The following is a 27,234-nucleotide window of genomic DNA, read 5'->3' as shown; positions in this document are numbered from 1 at the left end:
GATAATGACAGCACAACGGCTGCAGAGATGGTCCCTTTTCCTAGGGGCACACCAATATGACATCGAGTAGAAAGGAACTAAACAGCATGGAAATGCTGATGGATTGTCACGTCTACCATTGCCGATGGTGGAAGAAGAAGACCTTGCAGTGGATCCAATGGAGTTATTCCACTCGACCATAGTCGAATGTCTCCCTGTGACGAATGCAAACATAGAAAAGGAAACACGGAATGACCTGACACTATCACGGATCTATGATTTAACGGTGAAGGGGTGGCCAGCACATGGCGAACCACTGCTGCCAGCATTCTCGCCGAGAAGAGAACAGCTGTCAGTGTGCAGAGGAACCTTGATGTGTGGATCCAGAGTAGTAATTCCACCTAAGTTGACGGATAGAGTGCTCAATGAGCTTCATGGGGGTCATCTGGGTGGGGTAAAAATGAAGAGCTTAGCCAGAGCGTTTGTGTGGTGGCCGGGAATCGATAGAGAAATCGAAGAGATGACCAAGAGCTGTGCAGGATGCCAGAAGGTCCAAAACGCCCCACCACAAGCTCCTCTGCATCCATGGGAGTGCCCCTCATCTCCATGGCAAAGGGTGCACATTGATTTTGCTGGTCCCTTCATGGACTCAATGTTTTTAATTGCGGTGGATGCACATTCAAAGTGGCCAGAGGTAATAAAAATGTCCTCAACCACCACGGAAAAAACTATCACAGTTTTACGAACCATATTCGCCAGGAATGGGCTGCCTGAACAGATTTGCTCTGACAATGGACCACAGTTTGTGTCTGAAGAGTTCCGGAGGTTCTTAAAGAACAATGGTGTTAAGCATTACACATCTGCCCCATATCATCCAGCCACTAATGGATTGGCCGAGAGGTTTGTCCAAACAAGCACGGTGGCATAGTGGTTAGCACTGTTGCCTCACAGCGCCAGGGACCCAGGTTCAAATCTGGCCTTGGGCGACTGTCTGTGTGGAGTTTGCACATTCTCCCCGTGTCGGCGTGGGTTTTCTCCGGCTGCTCTGGTTTCCTCCCACAGTCCAAAGATGTGCAGGTTAGGTTGATTTGGCTATGATAAACTGACCCTTAGTGTTAGGGGATTAAATACGTGGGGTTACAGGGATAGGGTGGGATATGTGTCGGTGCAGGCTCGATGGGCTGAAATGGCCTCTATCTGCACTGTAGATTCTGTGATTCTGTGAAGGCTATCAAGGCAATGTGTAATGAAGATATACCCCTACAACACAAGGTGGACAACTTCTTGTTTGCCTACCGGAATGCGACACATGCGGTTACCAACCAAACTCCAGCCATGATGTTCTTCAATCGAAGACTACGATGCCGCTTGGATTTGGTTAAGCCAAACGTCCGAAGAGATGTGGAGAACAGGCAGTTTCAGAATATGAATGAAAGGCCGACCAGGAGTTTTAAGATAGGTCAACCAGTTTTGGCTCGGGACTACCGCACTGAGAAATGGCAGCCAGGAACGATTTGTACACGACAAGGACCTCTCATGTATACCGTGGACGTTGGGGAGAGCATTGTAAGACAACATGCTGACCAGATTCTAGAGTCACTGGAAAACGTCAACTCCACACCACGATCTGATACACCTGGTAATGAAATCGACGTTCCAATTGCAGCTACCGCAGAACCGGTAATTTTGGAAGATGAACCAAACAACGACATTGATTCCGACTCAAGATTGCCAGAAGAACCTGATACCCCAAAGAGGCGTTATCCAGACAGAATCAGGAAGCCTTCTCAAAGACTGAACTTATAATTGCTTAAACTTAACCAATGTATCTAGCAACAGTAATTGTGATTGTAATTCGTTATCGTTAGTTGTTAAATGAATGTTATGTACTGTTTATCTAAAAGGGGAGGAATTGTTGTGTATGTACCTTTAAGAGAATAACTGGTCTCAGACTGCAGTACCGGCAGTGACCACCCCTGTATAAAAGGTGCTAGAGAGCCTCTGTTGTTTAGTTTCGTTTATGCCTTTCACCAGTAAAGATCTGTTTGTTTTCTCTCCTGCTAGTCCGTGTCTCAATCATTCACGGACTTAACAGCAGCGAGTTGTTATGATCTGGAATACAATGCCTGAAAGGGTGGTGGAGGCAGATTCAATAGTAACTTTCAAAAGAGAGTTGGATAAATTCTTGAAGGGAATAATTTTACAGGGCTATGGGGAAAGGGCAGGGAAGTGTGATTAATTGGTAGCTCTATCAAAGAGCCGGCTCAGGCACGATGAGCCGAATGGCCTCCTTCCTCCTTCTGTGCTGTATCATTCTATTATTCTGTGATTGTATGATAACTTACATTGTGGTTCTCCGCACTTCATTCCAAATTGCTGGCTAGCTTGTGTTATAGGATTGTTGATTTTGTGTTTAATTTACACTTCTAGGTTACTGCTGGCTATTTGAATTAACAGTCCAATATGGTTCCTCGACGAATTCTGTAAAAAGCATTTGGAATCTATGATTGGAGGGGCGGGGGAGAAGTTAAGAGGCTGACATTACTCTTGGTGTTATTTGTAACATGCATTAATGAATTGTTTGAAATTTGTTTTTATGCTATTTCTAGTGTATACGTTGACCCACTTAAATTAAACACATTAATGAATGTGTTAAAATAGTTTATAGAGGCGCTTCATATGAACACACTAACCAACAGTAACAAATATCACTGAGAGCAACTTCCATTCTAAAATCTCTTTGAAGTGAATGTAACAGTATGGGGAGGGCTAACCTGGTTTGGGTTTAATTATTATTCCTTAGAAATTATTCCATAACTAATAAAGTAATTTTGTTAACTCCATTTGATGGATTCCAATATGTGTTATGAATCACGTACCTCAGAACTTCTGTGAGCTATCTATTATGAAACATTAAAATACATTTCTAGATTTTGTTGGAATATTTCTGTCAACAGAAGACAATTTAAATGTTTACCTTCCTGACTTTAGTTATTGTACAGTGATCCTAGCAGTTGCAGCAAAGGTTCAAGTTTGTTTGAAGTGAACCAGCGCCAGTGTTCTTTTATATTGTAACCAGGTGATATTAGCAGCAGTGAACTACAGCAGCAGCCAATTATGTTCTACCTGCTGATCTACCAACACCCAGTAAATGACAGTATAAAGTCAAAAGTTCAATTAAATACACTGAAAAGAAGGATTGCGCAGCAAGAAACAGTTTACGATGGGCTTTCTCAGTGGCAATCATAAACCAAAGAAACAGACTGTTGGGGATACTGTTCAAGTCCCCAAGTCAGCACAATCTGACCAGACTGCAATAGGAATACCAAAAAAGGATTAAAAAAAAAAGAAAGACGACTCATCATGAAAGACGGGTCAAAGAACTGCACATAGTAAAAGGTGAAAGGTAATCAGAAAGCAAATGGGCTTTTTAACATTATGGACGAGGAGAAAGTGAAAGGTCTAGATGACATCGACTTCTCACAAGAAAGAAAGACTTGCATTTATATAGCGCCTTTCATGACCACCGGACATCTCAAAGTGCTTTACAGCCAATAAAGTACTTTTGAAGTGTAGTCACTGTTGTAATGTGGGAAACGCAGCAGCCAATTTGCACACAGCAAACTCCCACAAACAGCAATGTGATAATAACCAGATAATCTGTTTTTGTTATGTTGATTGAGGGATAAATATTGGCCAGGACACCAGGGATAACTCCCTTGCTGTTCTTCAGAATAGTGCCATGGGATCTTTTACGTCCACTTGAGAGAGCAGACGGGGCCTCGTTTTAACGTCTCACCTGAAAGACGGCACCTCCAACAGTGCAGCACTCCCTCAGTACTGCACTGAAGTGTCAGCCTAGCTTTATGTGCTCAAGCCCCTGGAGTGGGACTTGAATCCACAACCTTCTGACTCAGAGGCGAGTGTGCTACCCACTTTAAAAAAAAAATTATATTATACTTTATTGAACATTAAGAACACTTACAACATCGTGATCATTACATTGTATGATACAAATCAATTCCACCGCTCTGCACAGCCATTCCGCCACCACATTTTAACATCAAAACCCGAAGTTTAATTTGTCACCTGTAAAATATATTAATCGATTGTACTTTAAAAATTGGTTGTAAAATACTATCCTTAAATTCCTTTCTGTATAAAACAACCACAGAGCCTTATAATGATCACAGAAACCCCACAGTGCAGACAGAGACCATTTTGGCCCATCGAGCCTGCACCGACAAATATCCCACCCGATCCCCGTAACCCCTACACCAACACATATCCCACCCTATCCCCGTAACCCCACGTATTTAATCCCCCTAACACTAAGGGTCAATTTATCATAGCCAATCAACCTAACTCGCACATCTTTGGACTGTGGGAGGAAACCGGAGCACCCGGAGGAAACCCACGCAAACATGGGGAGAATGTGCAAACTCCACACAGACAGTCACCCGAGGCCGGATTCGAACCCGGGTCCCTGGCACTGTGAGGCAACAGTGCTAACCACTATGCCACCTTCAACTTATATTTACAATACTCTTTTAGATTGATTCTCCTCCCCTTAAAAAACCGTGCATTCCTTCTTTGCACAATCACGAATCTAGCCAAACTGAACACTAAATTAATTGCTGCTCTGCTAGACTCAGGCAGACTCTCCTGCAATCCCCATCTCAAAATTGAGTCCCACGGGATTCCCATTCTCGCTCTTCAGTCCCCACCCAGCAAAAAAACTCCACACAACTGTCGAACATAGTACTTAAAATCATTTAACTGCGGACATAACACCAGTAAATGGGACAGAGTCTCATCCCGTGTCCCACACACTGGGCAAGTTGCCGCCTCCACTCGTCCAATCTTGCACAAGACCGTCATGGTAAAAATCCAGTTATGAGCCAATTTGAAATCCAGTTCAATCCATTCAGGACATTTAAAACTCGCCCACACTCCCTTCCAAATCCTGTTGAAGTCCAGCTGTGGGTATATACTCTGCCAAAACTTCTGACCAGCAGGTGTCTTGAATCTCCAATCTCTAAATGCCTCATAGTAATCTCGGGTATTACAGTTGTCAAATTGGACCAACTCTCCCCCTTTCTCCAGTACAAAGCTTGGAAAAGCAGGACGCATTTTACTTCCTTTGGAGATTTCCGCATTTATTTCTCCCATCCAATCCTGTGGCATTGCCCTCACAATCTTCTCATACATGATTCCTATTGCTTTTTCCTCTACCTCCTGATCCTCCTCCCACACCATGTCCCTCACTATCGCTTCCGGCAACCAACCTGGAATTACCTCATATAATACATCTTTCACAGATATAATCCCAGCTTTTATAAAAGCTTGATTAAATAAAACCTCTCCTTTGATGTTGACCCACCTGTTCAAAAATAAGGGCTGTTCTAGAAATTCCTCAGCCCCCTTGGGCATAAACTGCACACTTTTTAAAAATTGGGCCCAAGTCTCTACAACCCCCTTATAAAACCTCGGGAGAAGTTTAATCGATTTCAAAAACATATTATTGTATTCCATATACAATATCCCCTGCCCTCCTATCCCACTTCATTTAAAAAAAATGCTCAAAACAACTCTCCCAAAAACTTGTATTTGACTTCTGAAGAAATCTCTTCACCCATTTGATTCTAAAGGATTTTTTCTTCAAATCAATATCTGGGAAATTGAGTCCTCCCTGATTTCTCTGTCCAATCTTTTTAATTTTCATAACCTTTGGTTCCCAATTTAATCGATCCACTTCATCCCTGTCTTTCTTGCACCCCATATGCACCACCAGAACTTCCAAAACCTCCGCCACCTTAAAGGGACATTCCCGCAACCCTTCCTCCCTACCCCTCCCAGCAACCAGGCATTGGGACTTACTATAATTCACTCTGGCTCCTGAAGCTCTACAATATTCCTCCACTACATCCATAGCTTTCCTCACTGACTCCCTATTTCTCAATGTTAAGGTTGTGTCATCTGCATATTGGTGTATCACCGACACCAGCCCAGAACTGGGGACCACAATCCCCACTACACCTTGTTTCTTTCGCATCATGTAACCTAATGGTTCTGCAACCAATGTGTACAACAATGGAGACAGGGGACAACCCTGTTTCACTGACCTCTGTACCGGAAAATACTTGGATAAAAAACCATGACATTTAACACAGCTAAATATGTTTGTGTAGGAATCGTCAGATCCCTAGCTGAAATACTGAGGTCGAGTCAGTCCGATAATTAAATGAAGTTTAATGTAAACCAAAGAACAAACAATGGAATGCAGGAGAAACAATCAACAGGTCTTTTCTTAAGGCTGGCTTCACGAGGTCTGACCTGGGAACCTCCCAGCCTGACGTCATGACGTCATCACGTTTCCCGCCGTTCAGGACGTCACGTGACCAATGTGATGACGTCATCGCGCTGGTTCTGGAACTTACCGAGAATGGGTTATTTACAAACAGTAAACAAACATAGGTGCTGTAGCACTCTGTTAAAGGCAGTTATATAGTCATAGAGGAGTCCCTTGGTGGCTTTGCCACATGCGCCCCCCCAGAAGTGTCTTTAACCACAAAAGTCAATCGCAGAGTAGGTCGGACAAGCCTGTTCGAACGACTCCGATATTCCCGGAATCTCCAACCACCATCATAGAAGCGAAACCGACCTCGGGTCGTTCTTCCGTTCACGCAGTCGGTGCTGTTGCTTTCTCGTTGCATTAGGCATGAAACTACAGGGAGGATGGCAGCATCTGGCTTTTGGGCCGAAACGGGTGTGATAGTAACAGAGACCGGATGGTGGAGGCGCCAAGGCGGGGTTCTTCGGGACTGGACGCTTCGAGGTGGCGCAGTACTGCTGCATCACCGCATAAATAGTGTCGGCTTCAGCCGCGAGCGCTACACCATCCGTAGCCTTCGACCTGGCGAGGGTTGCTTGCACCTGCTCGGGGAGCTGGCTCAGGAACAGTTCCCGGAACAGAAAACACTGCGGCTCAGAACCAAGGAGCGTGAGCATCTGGCTCATCAACTCAGACGGCTTGGCGTCGCCTAACCCGGGCAGTGTGAGTAAACGTCGTGCGCGCTCCGCTTTCGTAAGGCTGAAAACCTGCGTTAGTCGCGCCTTAAGCATATCATACTTGTTATCCACGGGTGGGTTTTCCAGCAGGCTGATGATCCTCGAAGCCGTCGAGCTGTCCAGTGCGGAGACCACGTAAAGATAGCGGGTCTGATCCAGCACGATGTTCCAAAGTTGGAACTGAGCCTCCGCTTGGATGAACCAGGAGGCCACCTGTTGTTCCCAAAATTGAGGGAGCTTCAAGGTCACTGCATTAACATCCATCGTGCTGCGTCGCGCTTCCTCCGCGAAAATCGTCCGCGAAGCTTCGGGGTCACCACTGTCGGAATCGTCAGATCCCTAGCTGAAATACTGAGGTCGAGTCAGTCCGATAATTAAACAAAGTTTAATGTAAACCAAAGAACAAACAATGGAATGCAGGAGAAACAATCAACAGGTCTTTTCCTAAGGCTGGCTTCACAAGGTCTGACCTGGGAACCTCCCAGCCTGACGTCATGACGTCATCACGTTTCCCGCCGTTCGGGGCGTCACGTGACCAACGTCATGACGTCATCGCGCTGGTTCTGGAACTTACCGAGAATGGGTTATTTACAAACAGTAAACAAACATAGGTGCTGTAGCACTCTGTTAAAGGCAGTTATATAGTCATATACAGGAGTCCCTTGGTGGCTTTGCCACATTTGAATAAAAAATCCTTATCCATTGAATGAAATTTTCCCTGAAACCAAATGCTTCCAAAACCTTCAATAAAAACTCATGAGAGACCCTATCAAAGGCTTTCTCTTGATCTATCTTTAATACAAAAGCCTCCCTCCCACTCTCTTCCATGAGCTCTATCGCATCTCGGATTGAGACCACAGTGTCTGCGATGTCCCGGCCTATGACTCCATAGGACTGAGGGCAAAACTATATGCGGTAACACCTCCTTCAAACGATTTGCCATAACCCTCACCAAGATCTTATAATCCACATTTAATAATGTGATAGGCCTCCAATTCTTCAGATCCCGTCTATCCCCTTTATTTTTATATAAGCTAAGCTTATAATACCTCTCCTCATAGATGGGGCCAGGCTTCCCTCAATTTTAATTTCCTTAAAAACTCCTAAGAGCAATGGACTTAAAATCTCAAAAAATTCTTTATAAAATTCTGCACTTAGTCCATCGGACCCTGGGCTTTCCCCCCCTTCATTCCACTTATTGCTACTTTTATTTCCGCTAATCCTACTTCTTTGTCACACATGCTTCTCTCATCCTCCTTTAAACCCTCTTCAATAAAAGCACTAACCTTCTCCATCGCCAAATTGGAAATGTCTTCTTTTGTATATAACTCTTGATAAAAGCTGCTAGCCGCCTCTAAAATCTCCCCACTTTCATGAATAATCTTCTCCCTGACCTTCAACTCTTCAATTAACGATAATCTCTGTCGCAGATTCTCTTGCTCTAGAAAATATCTAGTGCATCTTTCGCCCTCCAATGTATCTCTAGCCTTTGCATGGAGAATGGCCCCCTTGCATTTTTCAGCTTGCAATAATTCCCACTCTTCCTTTAGCACCCGAAACTTAGTCTCCGCTCCCTTATCCCCTCCGTCAACTGCTTTACAGACATCCGTAAACCTTTTGTTTATGTTCTCTTCTTGACGCCTGTTAGCTGCCGCCCTCTTTTTCCCATAACGTACCGAAAAAACTTTTACTTCTTATTTGAAATTGTCCCACCAAACTCTTCTTTCTTTCAAGAACAAAGGTTCCTTCCGCGCATTCTTTATTATATTTATAATCCCTTCTTTATAAGCAATTTCTTTCAGGTATTGATTGTTTAAAATCCACACCCCTGAACCAATCTTAACTCTGCTGTTCCTAATTCTCAGAACCAAAGCCGAATGATCACTAAAAAATACTTTTTTATAATAAATCTCTATCACCTCAGAACTTAACCCTTCCCGCATTAACACAAAATCTATTCGCCTCTGTTTTAAAACATCACCCACCCAACCTGATCTGGAGAACTCCCTTTTTATGGGGTTCCGGTCCCTCCGTAAGTCTCTCAAATTTAAAGCTGCCATCATTTTTACAATAATCCCTCTGGAGTTATCATCCTTAAAGGTCATCTGGGCTTAAATATCCATCTGAGATAAAAATACATTAAAATCCCCCACTATACAAGGATTTTCCACCTCTGCCGCTTCAGTGAATAACCCCTGAAAAAACTCGCGACGCTTGCAATGGTCGTTCGGTGCATAGATATTAAAGAGATCGCAATTAAATCCCTCCATTTTTACCCTAAGCTGTAAAAATCTCCCCTCAGTGTCCTTGTCCACCAAGGCAACGTTCTCTTCTATGGACAGACTCACCAAAACAGCCACCCCTCTACAGTTATTGTTTGCACAACTTGCAAACACCTCTTCCTTCCAAACCTTCTGAACTCTTTCTAGGATATCCTCATCCCAAAAGGTTTCTTGCAGACACAACAAGTCCGTACCTTTAAAACCCTGCAACAACTGCTGCAATTTCCTCTCACCCCTCAGTCCGTTCACATTAATCGAAACCAATGTAATCTTGGCTCCAAAGAAGGGAAGTATGCCTGATAATCTCCCCATCATTTAATCTCTGGCCCTTCCCTCCTCACATGCTCCTTCCCAACTTTTTGGGCAGCTGTTGCTTTTTCCTGCAGCCTCCGACTCTTTTTCACCTCCTGTTTAAACTTTCCCTGCTGTTTCAGCCTCTTCCTTGCATTAAGTTTGGGCCCAGGAGCTGCCCTTCCTCCCTCCTTCTGCCCACGACTCCCTCCTTCTGCCCACGAGTCCCACGACTCCAACTTTTTGCTTAGCACTTCGTCCTCAATGTAAACTGGCAAGTTTAAAAATGAAACCACCACCTCCTCTGAATATAGCAGAGTCACCTCCAAGAATGTCTCACCAACTTTCAGACTGAGTAACAGTCTTTCCACCTTCTCATGGCCACTGACCGTCACCTCGAATCCCACATTCGGCTTTGGTCGGCAGGCAATGCAGCTTCCCTCGCCACAGTCCTCATGAACCACCTGGATAATATCCCAAGCACGTATCACCTTATCCTCACACTGAACCACCACCGTGTTTTCTTTACCAAACCTCCTGGGGTCCCGGCCCAAATCTTTGGGCCTTTTTTTTTCCTTTCCCACCACAGTTTCTTCCCTAATTAAATTCCTCTCAGGAACACTGTCCTCTGAGGGGCCCGGCACTCTGGACCCCTCAGCAGCCATCTGGCTGTTTTTGTGGGCCAAAAAGGCCCTAAAACCTGAAAACAAAACCCACCACCAACTTTTTACAAAACTCCCTCCAACTCCCAGCTGCAATCAGGCAACCAGTAACACCTGGCTCACTCCTAGCCCCTCCCACCTAGAGAGTGCTACCCACTGAGCCACAACTGACACAAGGGACATTAGCAGGAACCCCACCATCATCTAGCTCCCAACAGGATAATGTAGTTCTGAACAGCTTAGTTGATATGTCCATACCTCTGCTCAAAACTGATGAATTCAAGCAAGAGTTCTTAACCCTTCAAACAAACAGGTTTCATTGTGTGACAGAATTCAAAGGCTGTAAAATTCTCAGATGCTTCTGCAGTGACATAACGTATACCTTTTGAGTCCTTTTCGATTGTAGAAAACAACTGCATTCAGTGTGTTTTGGAGCACAGAGTCAAGTGAGTTATGATTGATTGACTTCCAGAGCTATGAAAGAAAAGTCCATATATGACGTCCTCACATGCTGCTGAAGGGCTCAGGGGAAGGAAATGAGCTGCAGTAATTTGGGAAATGCACTCAAATCTGTTGGGATCTGTGAGAGGCGCTGAAAAGTGCTAGTGGCATAGAAGACGTCAAGGTGAGTATTGCTGTCACCTTCAATAGCAGCTGCAGTGTTACATTTCTGTTTGACAAAAGCTTGGCACTCCAGATCCTTGCACAAGACATTTATTGGGTAACTCAGCAATGCTATAAACAACGCGACCGGGACCAGTATATGTAAGTCATTTTCTGTCTATAAATACTGTGGGAAAGTGCTCTTCTTCTCTGCAATGGTTTTTGTAGCAACAGGCAGTGTGCTTTGAACCAAGTGTTTGTGATCGAAAATATAAGTGTATTATTATGCCTGTCCTGTCACCAATGCCATAACTAAACATATATATAAGAAGCTGATTTTGTTCAAGAACGGACACACCATTCTGGAATGTTCAGGTCCATTGTAACCACTAATGCTGGGGGAGAGTTTTGGTTTGCACACCTTACCAACATGGTATTGGCGATGTGTCCACAGCCCTCGCTCAACGTGGCATTCAAGAGGCCCGAACTACTTTCAGGTTTAGGCTCCGTGGAGCGGTGCCGCGTTTCAACGTCTCTCCCCTTCAGTTAAAGGGGAGGGCCGCTGCACTCTCTGCAGGGCTGCCGATGGCCCCAACTAGGCCGCAGCCCGGCGCCGAGATGAGGTGCCGGGCTACGCAATGGCAGCCAGGATTACCACAGAGGGACAACCTGGAGGTCAGCCAAAAAAGAAAATGGCAGCGCGGGTCGCGGCAATGACCTCATCACCGGCAGAGCAGTGGCCCGGGACGCTACTGACGGGGGCGCGGCGCTATCGGGTAGCGCCTCAGCAACGTCCTGCTGAATTTCTCGGGAGGCGCTTTTCTCGCCCCTCCCCCGGGCGATAAGCCCTTTGCGCCCCGTTAGCGCCCCCTGGAGGCGCTAACAGCAGGCGCAACGGAGCCAATTTTCCAGCCCATAGTTTTTTGACGGATTGACTAAGCAAAGATATGGGGGGAATTTTAACAAGAGGAGTGTGATGGGCCTTCAATAACCACAAAACTAGAAGTAAAAGACTTAAACAAGTTGGCTTTTAATCACTAAGATCAGAGCTAACATCTCAACACGCCGACTGGTTCACAGGAATGAGTCATACAGATCCTGGGATCTTTATGTAAGAGAAGTCAGGGGCGGAGCCAAGAGCCAAGACCTGGAACCTCCCAGGTTAGTTGGGAAAGAGGAAGTGAAACTATACACAGTGGGGGAGGGTAATATACATGAGTGCAAAACGAATACAGGACCAAGACAAACAGATTTCATTACATTCACCCCTTCTATAGATTTAGTCCATCGGGGTGATGTTTCTTAAAAGTTGGTATAAGTGAGTGTCAGGAGGTTTTGCAGTTCTCAGTGATCGGCGCAAAGCCGGTTGGGGTGCCTCTAGGGGAGTGGATTCTGGTTCCTCCGCTGTCCGGGCCTCCGCAGTGTCTTCCAGGTTATCTGCAGTGTCCTCCAGGTTAAAGTTGGGTGTTGATACCTCTGGGCGTCCTGTCTCTTTGTAGTGTAGGTCTTCATTGGGTAGTCTCCCATCATTCTCTCCGCTCCCCGAGGGAGCGAGGTCTTTTATGGAAACAGTGTCCTCTCGCCCGTCAGAGTATTCGATATAGGCGTACTGAGGGTTTGCATGGAGGAGCTGTACCTTTTCCACAAGGGGATCCGTTTTATGGCCTCTCACGTGCTTCCGCAATAGTACTGTCCCCGGAGACGTCAGCCACGCGGGTAGAGATATGCCCGAGGTGGATTTCCGGGGGAAAACGAACATCTTTTCGTGAGGGGTAGCGTTAGTGGCAGTACATAACAGAGACCTTATGGAGAGGAGCACGTCTGGGAGGACTTCCTGCCAACGGGAGGTCGGAAGGCCTTTTGACTTTAAGGCTAACGTGACAGCCTTCCAAACAGTAGCATTCTCCCTTTCCACTTGCCCATTACCCCGGGGGTTGTAGCTAGTGGTTCTGCTAGTGGCTATCCCCTTCGAGAGCAAGAACTGGCGCAGCTCGTCACTCATGAATGACGTCCCCCTATCGCTGTGTATGTAGTTCGGCATGCCAAACATGCAGAATAGATTACAGAGACACTTGATGACCGTGGCACTGGTCATGTCTGGGCAGGGAATGGCGAAGGGGAAGCGGGAATATTCATCAATGATATTGAGGAAGTATACGTTACGGTCAGCAGAGGGAAGGGGCCCCTTGAAGTCCAGACTTAGGCGCTCGAATGGCCCTGTGGCTTTGATAAGGTGTGCACGGTCAGGCCTGTAGAAATGAGGCTTGCATTCCGCACAGATGCGGCAGGCTCTGGTCATTGCCCTGACCTCCTCGATGGAGTGGGGCAGATTGCGGGACTTTATAAAATGGTATAGTCGGGTGACCCCTGGGTGACAGAGGTCGTTGTGGAGACCCTGTGATTTGTCCGTATGAATGCTGGCACACATTCCCCGTGATAGGGCGTCTGGGGGTTCATTAAGGGCTCCCGGCCTGTACATAATATCATAGTCAAACGTGGATAGTTCGATCCTCCACCTGAGTATTTTGTCATTCTTGATTTTCCCCCTTTGTTTGTTATTAAACATGAAAGCCACCGACCGCTGGTCGGTGAGCAGGGTGAAACGTTTGCCGGCTAGGTAGTGTCTCCAGTGCCGCACTGCCTCCACTATAGCCTGTGCCTCCTTCTCGACAGAAGAGTGCCTGATTTCAGGTCCCTGAAGGGTTCGGGAGAAGAAGGCCACAGGTCTCCCAGCCTGATTGAGGGTCGCAGCTAAGGCAAATTCTGACGCATCGCTTTCGACTTGAAAGGGAATGCATTCGTCCACTGCACACACTGCAGCCCTTTCAATGTCCTGTTTAATACTGGTGAAAGCCTCCCGAGCTTCAGCTGACAGTGGGAAGGACATCGATTTAATGAGGGGTCGGGCCTTAACAGAGTAATTGGGCACCCATTGGGCATAATACGAAAAAAATCCCAGGCACCTTTTTAAAGCTTTGGGATTGTGTGGCAGGGGCAGTTCCTTTAGGGGGCGTAATCGGTCAGGGTCCGGTCCAATTACCCCATCTTCCACCACACAGCCGAGGATACAGAGACAGGTTGTGTTGAAGACACATTTGTCTTCGTTGTAGGTTAGATTCAGCTTTAGGGCAGTTTTTAAAAATCTCGCACGATTTAGATCGTGGTCTTGCTGGTTGTGCCCGCAGATAGTGACATTGTCCAGATAGGGGTAGGTAGCTTGTAGTTTATTCTCGTCAACCATGCGGTCCATCTCACGTTGGAAGACCGAGACCCCATTTGTTACCCCGAAGGGCACTGAGAAAATGGTAGAGGTGCCCGTTCGCCTCGAAGGCGGTGTATGGGCGGTCCTCCGTTCTAATGGGGAGCTGGTGATACGCGGATTTGAGGTTGATAGTCGAGAAGACTCGGTATTGCGCAATCTGGTTGACCATTTCTGATATGCGGGGTAAAGGGTAGGCGTCCAGCTGGGTATAAATATTAACAGTCTGGCTGTAGTCAATTACCATCCGTTTCTTTTCGCTATTTTTAACTATGACTACTTGGGCACGCCACGGGCTGGTACTGCATTCAATAATGCCTTCCCGCAGGAGTCTGTCCACTTCCGCCTTGATAAAGTGTCTGTCTTCCAGACTGTACCGTCTACTTTTGGTTGCTATGGGCTTACAGTTCGGAGCGAGATTAGCGAATAAAGAGGGCGGGCTGATTTTTAAGGTTGATAGGCCACAGACTGTGAGTGGCGGCTGGGACCCGTCATATGCTAGCGTGACACTTTCGTAGTGGCACTGGAAGTCCAGGCCCAAGATTACATTAACACAGAGTTCTGGCATCACGAGGAGTTTAAAATCCTTGTAGTCTGTGCCTTTTACAGTCAGTGTTACCACACAGTAGCCCAAAATGTCCGAAGTGTGGGGCTTAGCAGCCATAGCAATTCTGCTCCGTGTAGGGGTTACCGTTAATGAGTGCCGCCGTACCAGGCTAGGGTGGATAAAACTCTCGGTACTCCCACAGTCAATTAAACATTTCGTTAAATTCCCGTTTACCTGTATGTCCATCATGGATTTTGTCAATGGGTGTGGCCTGGATTGATCCGCCGTGATCGAAGCCACTGTTGGGCCCTGGGCGGCCGTTGAGTCGGGAAAAGATGGCGGATCCCAAGATGGCGGCCCACACGGCACGCACGAGGTGGTGACGGAGTTGGAAATCGGATTCCCCCTGCAGACTTTGCTAAAATGCCCCTTTTTCTTACATTTGAAGCATGTAGCGTCCTTCGCTGGGCATCGTTGTCTGGGGTGCTTGGCCTGGCCGCAGAAGTAGCATTTCGGGCCTCGAGACATTGCTGCTGTAGTAGGACTCCTGGGTGAACTTCTGTGTGGGGACTCCGGCGGCGTAGAGCTGGTCTGAGACCTGGATGGGGAAGATGGCTGATTCCAAGATGGCAGCCCCCTCGGCGCGCACGAGGTGGTGAGGGCCGCATGGCCGGAAGAATAAGAGTCAGAGTTTTTCTGGGCCACGTCCAGCGATCGCACAGTGGCCACTGCCTTTTTTAAGTCCAGGACCTCCTTCTCCAGCAGTCTCTGCCGGATATAATTCGATTTGAGGCCCGTGATGAAGGAATCGCGGACCAATTCGTCAGAGTACGCGTTGGCCGTCACGGCCTTGCAGTTACAGTCCCGGACCAGGTCCTTTAGGCCCTGTAAGAAATCGTCCATTGATTCCTCTGGTCGCTGCCTGCGTGTAGCCAGCAGATGTCTGGCGTACACTTCGTTTACCGGCCTCTGGTATTGGGCCTTCAGGATAGTGATAGCCTCCGTGTAAGAGGTGGCGTCCTGGATGAACGAATAAATCCGATGACTTACGCGAGTAGTCAGTAGACTCAGTTTATCTACCTCGCTAGCGGATGAGGCCCCCGCGAAGAGTTCGAAGCATTTGAGCCAGTGTCCAAATTGATTTGATGCTTCAGCAGAATGTGGATCCAAGTCCAGACGCTCTGGTTTTAGGAGTCGATCCATCCTAGTATTCTTTAGTGATTAAAATTGATGGGCCTTCAATAACCACAAAACTAGAAGATATAGACTTAAACAAGTTGGCTTTTAATCACTAAGATCAGAGCTAACATCTCAACATACCGACTGGTTCACAGGAATGAGTCATACAGATCCTGGGATCTTTATGTAAGAGAAGTCAGGGGCGGAGCCAAGAGCCAAGACCTGGAACCTCCTAGGTTAGTCGGGAAAGAGGAAGTGAAACTATACACAGTGGGGGAGGGTAATATACATGAGTGCAAAACGAATACAGGACCAAGACAAACAGATTTCATTGCAGAGTGTGAGGGTACAGGTGGGAGATTAAATCCGGCAAAAATGTCAGTGCGTCGGAAAGCCGGCCCGATGACACCTACATTTAACTCAAGCACATTAAGCTAGTTGCGCCCAACCCCCCTCGAGAGAGAGGCGGATTGCTATTAACATATGCTAATTGCTTAACTGGGGTGATATTTCAACACTTTTTAACGTCTAGTCCATGGGTTTTCCGGGCTTCCTGATAGCAAGGCGAGAACACAACGGCAATTGAGGGGGCTGATTGGAACTCATGGAGATACTGCACTAAATACTCGGTACGCACAGCTGCTTTCTTACCGACTAGTAGGAATGGGTTTGTTCACAGTACTTTTGGTGAGAGTTTACTTTCTACACTTTGGAGATTTTCTGAATCACATCAGGATAGGTAGCACCTTGGCTGCCTTAGATTGGACCTTGGACAAGGAGCAATATGACCAGCACAAGGAGCAGCACCAGCCTACTGTTGAGAGACCTGCAACTGGACAGCAGAGAGGGGAGCTGTAGAGAGGGGAGTGGCAGAGGAGTGCAGCACGCAGGAGGCACTCCTACGACACAAGGTGTACAGGTAGAGGCTGAGTTTTCTTGACGTGTCAGAACAGTAGTGTTGCAAGAGGCTCAGGCTGTTGCGTTAGATGGTGGCAGACAACTGCAGCTTCCTGGGAGAAGATCTGCTTCCTGCTAGATCTGGTGGCCACACATTACCAGTCACCACCGCCCTTAACATTTTTCTCTCTGGATCCTTCCAGGGCTCTGCCAGAGACATATCCAGGATCTCCCAGTCAGTGGCCCACAAATGCATAAGACGGGCGACTGATGGATTGTTTGCCAAGGCTGCCAATGATGTGAACCTTGCCTGTGATGACGTCAGTCAAGCTGAGTGGGTGCTTGGGTTTGCGTCTCTGGCTGGCTTCCGACAGGTGCAAGGCATCATCGACTGCACACACCTGGCAATCCACGCACCCCAGATCACACAGGAGTGTTTGTGAACTGCAAGACTTCCATGCCATCAATGTGCAGTTGGTGTGCAATCACAAAAAGATGTTTTTGCAGGTGTGTACAAGTTTCCCGGGGAGCTGCCATGATGCTTTCATATGCGGCAGTCCAAGCTCCCTGATATCTTTGGACCTGCATGCAGACTTAAGGGGTGGCTGCTAGGAGACAAGGGATACCCCCTTCAAACTTGGCTGATGACACCTGTCAGAAACCCGATCAATGAAGTGCAACAGCGTTACAAAGAATGGCATACGACCACCAGATGTGTGTTCAGACATGCTGTCGGCATGCTGAAGATGTGCTTCAGGTGCCTGGACAGATCTGGAGATGCTCTTCAGTATGCACCAGCCAGGGTGTCCAGAATGGTTGTGGTGTGCTGCGCTCTGCACAACATTGCACAGCAGTGAGGTTTGGACCTGCAGGACGAACAAGGTGCAGAGCTCAGATCGTCTGCAGACGATACCAAGGAAGAGGAAGATAATGAGGGCAATGCATCACCAGCTGCTCACATTGCTGCCCTGGATGCCAGGGATGCCCTTATTAATGCAAGGTTCATTTAGGTTGCACCATCGGAAATATGTCCAACAGCCACTCTTCCTGCTGCCCCTCCCTCCCCCAATGTCACTGACACAAAGCAGTCCTGCACATCCCCCATTGGTCCCATCAATTCATGTCGTCCCATTCACCATCAAGCAAGTTAAAAGCAATGTTCCCTTGAAGCTGCGCGGCCATGCGGCGATCTGCAGGTCCCCCGCAACCGGCTCAATGGCGTTCTAATGCCAAAAACTGCACATGCGTGGTAATTTGAATGGGCCACACAGCTCCTTAACCACCCAGCAACCAAGAATGGGCAAGACGGGACAGTGGTGCAAACTAATAAAATTTATGTCAATCTACTAAAAAACGGAAACTTCACATTACATTTTCTCATACACCTATCTGCATACCCTTGTACAACTACAAAGCTTTCCTCTTCTTTTTCCTACCGCTCCTATGTAGTGCAACCCCTGTTGCTCGAGCAGAGATAGAGGCAGGCTGCTCAGATCCCTGCTCTGACTGCTGAGATGCTCTTGGCCGACGACCTCTGGATTTTGGAGCTCGTGAGGGCCCCGCCAAAGACTGCTCCACCTGCACTTGTGCAGGGGCAGACTCGGCCATTGGGACAGGAGGCAGCATGTCAGGTACTGACGCGGGCGGCAACTGGTAAGAAGTGGAAGGGCTTTGTCTCCACTTTCCATGTCTCCTTTCGCCATCATCTCTCTCATGGCCCAAACGTACTTCACTGCTACCACTCCGCTGGAGAGCTTGGTGCAGATCAGTGATGCATTGTAAGGCCAAAGCTAAAGTATTTGCTATCTTATTTAAAGTGGCAGACATGTTGGCATCCAGAGTGTGCACTGCAATGGTCAAGTCGTGCATGGACTCATTTTAATTCAACGTTTGATGTTCCATGGAGTTGTCCACTCTATTGATTATTGCTATGGCCTGCAACTTCAACACATTCATGCTTGAGGCAGACTGCTCCATTCTCTCTGTAGTCATGGTGCATGTGCTTGGAAGGCCTGTCAGTGCACCGCACATGCTCTGCTGCTCCTCAATGATTTTTCTTTTCATTGACGACACCCGGGGTACAACATCTGTGTCCAGCTGAGCAGAGATTAGAGAGGCCTGCGCCCTCCGACACGGACTCTCCACTGCTGTCCCCGCCACCACCATCTGTTCTTTCTCACTTGTGAAGTGTGAGTCACCAGGTGAAAACCCAACTATCAATTTTAATGGTCACACCTAAGAGGGAGTATCTGAGCTGGTGCATGGTAAATATGAGTCCTATGAAGGTGCACACTCAGAAGGAATCAGCTCCTCTGAGGATTCGTCGTCCGCGAGGTCCATGGACGCCTGCTGCACGCGTGGGTGCCCTGTCAGAGATAAAAGATATGGGGGAAAAGTTCAGTATTGCCCCGTTTGGGGCGCCATTATTGGCCATGCGCAAAGTTTAGCGTCTGGCGCTAATTATCGCCTCTGACAGCAAACTTGGCTTTTATCACCCCTGGAGGTGAATGGAGCGCTAAATCAGGCGTTACACAACTCTCTTAAAGCGCTAAGGCCGAGGAGCGAGGCGCTACCTCAGAGGGCGGGCGCAGCGCAGGTGCTGTCAGTTAGCAATTGAACACAGACACACTGGCGCCGGTCAGTTCTTAAAGGGGAGGGTCGATCTTGCTCTGCAGCCACACCCTGCTCATTGCAGCCTTGAATCTCGGCCTGGGCAGACCTGGGGCTAAATCTTGCAGCCAAACACTATGGAGAGGGCCAGGGAGCAAGCACAGCGCTTCTGCGAGCAGGCTTTGGAGGCTCTGGTTCGCGGGGTGGAGCGCAGAAGATCCATTCTGTACCCAGAGAGTGGCAGGAGGCCTTTGCCACACGAGTACAGAAGAGTGTGGAGGGAGGTGGCTCAGAGAGTGTCCTCAAGCAGCATGGTGTCTAGGACCCATCTCCAATTTAGGAAAAAGTTCAATGACCTCACTCGGGTCGTCAGGGTGAGTGCCTTTTTTTCGAAACCTCACTTTATGGCCAGAGGGTCTTGAAAGCCCCAATGCCCAACACTCATCCAACACCTATGGCCCTTTCATCAAACACACACGCACATTCCACACTTTGCCTACAGTAAGGGCTATTCAACCATGGGAGGCATTTCAGGCAAGACCATGGCTGCATACAGTAAGGGCTATTCAACCATGGGAGGCATTTCAGGCAAGACCATGGCTGCATACAGTAAGGGCTATTCAACCATGGGAGGCATTTCAGGCAAGACCATGGCTGCATATTTACTCAGACGCCGTCCTTTTTCTTGCAGGCCAAGCTGTCTCATAATAGGAGACAGCAGCAACAGAGGGCGGTCTCAGCTGCAACCCCTCAGCGATCTTGAGGAGCGCGTCCACAGGATTGTGGCAAGCCGGGTGATTGGTCCCGTCGCCACTGGAGATGCCGACCCTGTTCTGGACAGCAATGGTAAGGTCATCACCTTTTTGTCCTTTCTCCTTCCACTTGTTCCTCACAATAGCAGCCTTTGACACTTTCAATCCAAATCACTAAATCGCTGCACTCATGCCTCCCTTGCTGCCACCCTGTCCTCACACTAAAGCCACTCTTGTACCGCCCTGCTTTCAGATGGTGATTCACCAGGTGAGGAGACGGGCCCTCAAGCTGCCAGTGAGAGTAAAGCTGAAGGCGAGGAGGAAGAGGAAGCCGGACCATCAGCGCCACCCTCTACCGAGGCAGCCCATGCCCACACTAGGAACACGCCTTCCTTGGAGGGGAGCAGGGGGGAATGGTCTGATGAGGGTGAAGCTCCAGGACCCAGCGGGCTGCAGCAACATGATGGGGGTAGGGAAGCTCGGGGGCCTTCTCCCCGGAGGGAGAGTATGGCTTCGAGTCCTGCTGCACTGGACGCAGAGGAGGAGCGGGTCCTTGCTGAAATGAGCGCCAAGACGGAGCACAGGCACACTGAGCTCATGGCTGCATTGGCAAGGTTGCCCGAATCCATTGAATCACTGGCAAGGAGTGTGGAGTACTTCGCTGTAGCACAGGCGGCTGCCACGCAAATGCTTAGTGCTGCAATGCAGTCAGTGGCTGGTCTCATGCAGACGCAGATTGAGGCCACGCGAGCACTGACTGCTGCCACCCTCGCTGGATTGGGCAGATTTCTCCGGGGCTTTCACCTCGCCGCAGCAGGCCAGCAATCTGTGCTCCATCAGATTGCTCCGGATGCTGAAGTGCTGCCCCGTGGGAGTGCCAGTGTGTCGGTCGAGCAGGGAGTTGCTGTCCTCTCTCAAGATGACAGCATTCCTGCTGCCACCACTGGCACTTCTCCACTGCAGTTGCCACCACCTGTAGGACAGACTGCTGCTGCCCATGCAGAGTTGGTGCAGTCAGCAGCCGGGCCCTCCAGGCCCAGAGCTGGCCCAGGCCGTCCCTCAAGGGCATCTGCAGTCTCAGTTTCTGACCCTCAGCAGCCTTCCCCCAGCCTTGCTCCAGCCACTGGGGTCCCATTACAGAGGAGCTGCAGGGGGGGGAAGGGGAGAATTTCGCAAGGGAAGCAGATCACCCTCGAAGGGCAAAAAGTAGGAGGTGTGACAAAATGTTTTTAATTGTTTTATTGAAGGCCGAGGTTCGTGGTCAAATTTTTGTAACTGTTTTGGACATTGTCTCCAGGTTGTGAGAGCCAGTTATGTGAATGATTGCTTTTTTTTGTGTTTCTTTCTATTACTTTGTCATGCAGAAATGAGACACAGTTTGTGAAATAAAGAAGTGTCTGTATTCAAAATGTACATGTTTGGTCTTTGCACTCATTGTTGCCTTGACCGGCTTAGGGGTTGCGGGATGGTTTCATTCAGGTTGTTTGAATGGCAGAAGCCATTTCCTCAGAGGGAGCCTAGAAGCGACTTGCTATGTGCCTTTGACGGATGGCCCTTCCACTTTGTGCCTCCCTCCCGCCTTGGTGCTGCTGATGATCATCCTCCTCATCTTCCTCCTCCTCTTCCTCCTCCTCCTCTGCTGGTGCTTCAATGCCTGGTGGCATTGGCTGGGTCCTGAGGATTGCAAGGTTATGCAGCATGAAGCACACAACAACGAAGTGGGAGACTTGCTCAGGCGAGTACTGCAGGGCTCCTCCAGAATGGTCCAGACAGCGGATCCATTGCTTGAGCAAGCCGATTGTGTGCTCAATGATGTTCCTGGTAGCTTGATGGCTCTCGTTGTATCGTAGCTCAGTAGGATGCTGGGCGAACGGAGCGGTGTCATCAGCCAGGTGCACAGAGGATATCCCTTGTATCCGAGAAGCCAACCTCCTGGGTGATGCGGTGCCTGGCAAAGGTCTGCCACAGAAGTCTGGCGCAGGATGAAGGCATCGTGGCTGCTGCCAGGAAAGTGGGCATTGACAGCGAGTATCAGCTGTCTGTGGTCACAGACCAACTGGATGTTTAAGGAATGGAATCCCTTTCGGTTGCGGAAATCCTCGGCATTCTCTTGCGGCACCCGCAAAGCCACATGCGTGCAGTCAATGTCACCCTGCACCATGGGGAAGCCCGCTATCATCGCAAAGCCCGTTGTGCATTCTTGCTGCTTGCCTGGGGTCATGGGGAAAGAGATGTACTCTCATCTCCTTTTAAAGAGGGCATTTGTTACCTGATGGATTCAGCAATGCACCGCGAACTGGGAGATATTGGCGATGTCCCCAGTAGCTGATTGAAATGAGCCGGTGGCATAAAAGTTGAGAGCCACTGTTATCTTCACTGCCACTGACAGAGACGTCCTGCTCCTCAGTTGAGGCTGCAGATCTGGCTGAAGCAGGTGGCAGAGCTCAGTGACCACCTCCTTGCTGAAGCGCAGCCTTCGCAAACACTGCTCCTCAGACATATTAATGTAGGAGAACTGTTGGCGAAAAACCCTGGGAGGGTAAGGTCTCCTGTACCGAGGCCTGTTGGCCCTCCTCCGTCTGGCCATGATTGTCACTCTCTGCGTCTCTGTGCCCTCCGAATGTGATGGAGAAGGATGACGTTCCCATTCATTGCAGCCCCCATAGTATCTGGCCAATCAAAGTTATGAAGGTCAAAAAGCAAAGTACCTGCAAAGTTATGGTCCGAAGCCAAAACTACCTCAGACAGCGTTGACTCAATGCAGAAGTCTTTCTTTCTCTCTTTGTCTCTCAAAATCTCTCTCTCTCTCAGAACGAGTGGTGCAAAAATGGCTACCACAGAAAAGCCAGGAAGAGGCCCCCTTTAAATAGCGCCCCCCCAGCCCCACAGCGACTGGGAAGCATTCCAGTCAACCTCTCGTTGGTTGCGCCAGGCGAAAAGGAGGGGGGCGCCCCAAGGGCGTTGCACTCTCGAATGACGTCAAGATCTGCGTGCGCAGGAGATCGGGCGGTATTGTTTAGCACCGCCGGAAAATATCCGGTCAATTGTGCGAGAGGCACAGATATCGCCGCTCCCAGGCGCTAGTTGGTTTGCGCCCCACTTAGCACCTTAAGGCGCTAACGGGTGGCGCTACCAGCTGAATTTTTCCCCCATGAAATAGTACTGGCAAGGTAAGAATGTTGCAACTTATCACTATGAAGATGATCGTATTTTACTCCCTGCTGAAATCAGATCAGCGTGACTGAGATGTTGTATGACGTGTGTGCATTAAATTTGATTCTGTCATCAGATAGCTGGGAGGTCCCCATCTCCCTAACATCGATGGCAAGGGATGCCGAGACACCACTGATCTCCAGCGCTTCCTCCTCTGCAGTTGTCAACTGTGATATCTGTGGAGGCACACCTCCAATTCTCTCCCACCCCCCTGTGTTTTGCATGCTTTTCTCCTGCAACAGGGAAAGAGCAGACCTATGAGTGACTGTAATTACATGTGTTCACCCAATGGATAAAGTGCATTTGGTGAGGGTAACAATAGGGAGAGGCATCAAATTGCCTAAGGATGAGGATGTGTGGCAGTGGTGGATGGACAGACGGGGATGTGAGGAAGTGCATAGAAAATGAAGGATGAGTGCGTTTGCAAGATAAGTGGGTGTGAGGAGTGATGTGATGGAGAAGGCTTGACAAGGCAGAGTGACGGGAGGTGATGCGTGTGATGAAATATTTCCATTCATCACTGCCTGTGACTGAGATCGGTTTCAGTGTCATTTCCCTTCCCCCAGACCTCATTGTATTGTGTACTGGAATGTGCTGTATTGTATACTGGAATGTGCTGGAATGTGCTGTGTGTAGGGCTCCGCCCATACCTGGCCCCGTTTGTAAGCTAGCTTCAGTCTAGCCCCAATCTCCAGAAGGACGACATCTCTCTCGCTTACGTGTTTCGTTCTAAGTTAATAAAAGCCTTGTTTTGTTCTGCTACCTTCGAGTCTCGGAATTATTGAGGCACATCAATTTTATTAACTTATTTTTTCAACACTATGGATCAACTCCTGAAACCCGAACGTTTGGATTTGGATCAACATGCTCCGGACGCATCAGCACGCTTCGGACACTGGTTTGAGTGTATGGAATTCTTCCTGGACAATTCCGCAGCCGTCAAAGACGCTACGGACGCTGCAAGGATGAGACTCGGAATTCTGCGGAATTGGGTAAGCCACCGGGTTTACCCCCTCATCCAAGACGCCGAGACGTACCTGGCCGCCTGTGACATCTTAAAGGCGCATTACCAGCAGCCTACGAATGAGGTGTATGCTAGGCACCTGCTCGCCACCCGCGCACAGCGACCTGGGGAATCGGTGGAGGAGTTCCTAAGCACCCTGAAAATGCTTGGCAAAGACTGCAAGTGCCGAGATGTAAAAGCCGCGGTGTACACTGACGAGCTTGTTCGCGATGCCTTCATCACAGGCCTCAGCTCCACTTACATCCGGCAAAGACTGCTGGAAAAAACGGGGTTGGACCTGAAACAGGCTGCGGACACCGCGCGATCCCTGGATGTGGCCCAAAGAAACTCGGACGCCTACTCTTCAGCCCGCGCCGTCCACGCCGCCACGTGTGCACCGAAGGCGCCGCCATCTTGGAAGGCATCTTCCCCGCCCGACAGCCCGACACCGGCTGGGCCCCGCTCTCCCCCCAGAAGCCCTACGACAGCCGCGACGCATCAGGGACCCAACTGCTACTTCTGCGGGCAGCCAAAGCACACCAGAAACCTGTGCCCGGTGAAAGGCACCACCTGCTTTAAGTGCGGTAAGAAGGGGCACTTCGGGAAGGTGTGCAGAGGGAACCCCGCCGGAAAACCCGCCACCGACGCGTGTGCGCCGTGGGAGCGGCCATCTTGGACACCATCTTGCCCGACCTCGTGGGGTCCGCCATCTTGTGAGCAGACAGCGTGGACGCCATCTTGTATCGATCAGGGCCCTACAGTGGCATCGGTCACAGTGGACCAGGCCAGGCCGCACCCGCTATCCAGATCAATGGTGGACATCGAGGTAAACGGGTGCCGGGTTAAATGCTTAATTGACAGTGGAAGCACGGAGAGCTTTATCCACCCAGAACTGGCACAACAACTCTCCCTAAAGGTGGTCCCTACTCAGGGTACCATCTCTATGGCTGACAAAACCCAGACATCGACCATTCTGGGTTACTGCACGGTACAATTGTGCGTTAACGGAACTGTATATGATAATTTTAAAGTATTAATCATGAAGAACCTATGTGCGAGCGTGATCTTGGGCCTGGATTTCCAGTGCAACCACCAAAGCATCACGCTCAAGTACGGTGGGTCCCAGCCGCCCCTCACAGTGTGCGGTCTGGCTACCCTGAAGGTAAAGCCGCCTTCGCTATTCGCGAACCTTACCCCTAACTGCCGGCCAATAGCGACCAAAAGCAGGAGGTACAGCTGGGAGGACAGGCGGTTTATCGCGACCGAGGTAGACAGGCTCCTGAAAGAGCGCATTATTGAACGCAGCAACAGCCCGTGGCGCGCCCAAGTGGTGGTGGTAAGGGGTAGCGAGAAGAAACGGATGGTGATCGACTATAGTCAAACGATCAACAGGTACACCCTACTAGACGCCTACCCGCTACCCCGCATATCAGAAATGGTGAACCAAATCGCCCAATACCGGGTGTTCTCCACCATCGACCTCAAGTCAGCGTACCACCAGCTCCCTATCAGACCAGAGGACCGCCCGTACACCGCCTTCGAGGCGAACGGACGCCTCTACCAATTCCTCAGAGTCCCCTTTGGGGTGACGAATGGGGTCTCGGTCTTCCAGAGGGAGATGGACCGCATGGTCAATGACCACCACTTGCAGGCAACCTTCCCCTACCTCGACAACGTCACCATCTGCGGTCACAACCAGCAGGATCACGACTCGAACCTCGAGAGGTTCCTGAAAACCGCACAAAAACTCAACCTCACCTACAACGAGGACAAGTGTGTTTACAACACCACGCGCCTCTGCATACTAGGCAGCGTGGTGGAGAATGGGGAAATCGGACCAGACCCCGACCGATTGCGCCCCCTACGGGAGCTGCCCCTGCCCAACACTCCCAAAGCCCTGAAAAGATGCCTGGGGTTATTTTCTTATTATTCCCAATGGGTCCCCAACTACTCCGACAAAGCCCGCCCCCTCTTGAAAGCATTCTCTTTCCCGCTCTCTGCTGAGGCCCACGCCGCCTTCAAAAGCATTAAGCAGGATATTGAGCGGGCCACGCTACAGGCAGTGGACGAGAACACTCCATTTCAAGTGGAAAGTGATGCGTCTGACTTCGCCTTGGCGGCCACCCTCAACCAGGCGGGGCGGCTCGTAGCTTTCTTCTCGAGGACCCTCCAAGGGCCCGAGATCAGACACTCCTCCGTGGAAAAGGAGGCCCAAGCCATCGTGGAGGCAGTGCGCCACTGGCGCCACTACCTAGCCGGCAAACGCTTCACCCTACTTACCGACCAGCGGTCGGTAGCGTTTATGTTCAATAATAAACAGAGGGGGAAGATTAAAAATGATAAGATTCTTAGGTGGCGGATCGAGCTCTCCACCTTCGAGTACGACATCATTTACCGGCCAGGGGCCCTTAACGAATCCCCTGACGCCCTCTCACGAGGGATGTGTGCCAGCGCCACCGGGGATCGGCTACAGACCCTCCACAACGACCTCTGCCACCCAGGGGTCACGCGGCTGTTCCACTTCATAAAGTCCCGTAACTTACCCTACTCGATTGAGGAAGTTCGGTCCCTGACCAGGAACTGCCGCACTTGCGCTGAGTGCAAGCCTCGGTTCTACCGCCCAGATAGAGCCCACTTAATCAAAGCTACACGGCCCTTTGAGCGGCTCAGCTTAGATTTCAAGGGCCCCCTCCCGTCCGTCGACCGCAATGTTTACTTCCTGAACATTGTGGACGAATACTCCCGGCTCCCATTCGCCTTCCCCTGCCCAGACATGACCAGCGCCACGGTCATTAAATGCCTCAACAGCCTGTTCTGCCTGTTCGGTATGCCGAGCTACATCCATACGGATAGGGGGGCGTCCTTCATGAGTGAAGAGCTATGCCA

This window comes from Somniosus microcephalus, chromosome 2 (genome assembly GCF_052327205.1).
Source record: "Somniosus microcephalus isolate GS21.2 chromosome 2, FLI_Smic_1.0, whole genome shotgun sequence".
Lineage (NCBI taxonomy): Eukaryota > Metazoa > Chordata > Chondrichthyes > Squaliformes > Somniosidae > Somniosus > Somniosus microcephalus.
Note: the sequence above shows the minus strand (reverse complement) of the source record.